The sequence below is a fragment of the Cucurbita moschata genome, unplaced genomic scaffold (assembly GCF_002738365.1).
Source record: "Cucurbita moschata cultivar Rifu unplaced genomic scaffold, Cmos_1.0 Cmo_Scf00002, whole genome shotgun sequence".
Classification (NCBI taxonomy): domain Eukaryota; kingdom Viridiplantae; phylum Streptophyta; class Magnoliopsida; order Cucurbitales; family Cucurbitaceae; genus Cucurbita; species Cucurbita moschata.
The window spans coordinates 2,448,140-2,448,855 of record NW_019268518.1 but is presented as its reverse complement, the minus strand read 5'-3'; positions in this window follow the sequence as shown (position 1 = coordinate 2,448,855).

The following is a 716-nucleotide window of genomic DNA, read 5'->3' as shown; positions in this document are numbered from 1 at the left end:
CTTTTTTTTTTTTTTTTTTTTTTTTTTTACCTCTATTTACTGCCAACCTTTGGACGTTTTGGTTGATTCTTGTCCCATTTTTTTTTACGATAGATATGTGATGATAATTTCTTAAATATTTTTTCTTTTAGCCAAATTTTGGAAGATTATTGCAAAACTTCACACCTATATAAAGAGAAATGAAAAAAATTAGAAGAACTTATCGTGATGGTCTTAAGCGATGTTTTTTCTTCACGTGACATTGAATTTGAGGAAAATTGGTGAATGGATACAGTGTCTTCTACTAAAAGACTACAAAACAAGTCTATTGTACGAAGAAAACCCGACAAAATAGGAAACTTGGAGAGAGTTTGTTTTGAATTGATTTTTTTTTTTTATTACATTAGATTCCATTAATTGAATATGTTTTGTAACTATTTTTTTTTTTTAACCATCTTTATAGGATCAATATTTGAAATATTTCTATTTTATATTTCTGGTGGATAGGAAGATCTATATTAATGTACATTATTACATTCATTATTGAAATTTGTAGGAAAATAATGATATAAAAATGGAAAATAGAGAAAGAAAATGACACAAAACAATTATAGAAAATCTTTCCGAAAAAAAGAAAATTCAGGTGGGAAGGAAAAGAAATCTGTTATAATGAACATTACAAAAAAAAAAAAAAAAAAAAAAAAAAAAAAAAAAAAAAAAAAAAAAAAAAAAAAAAA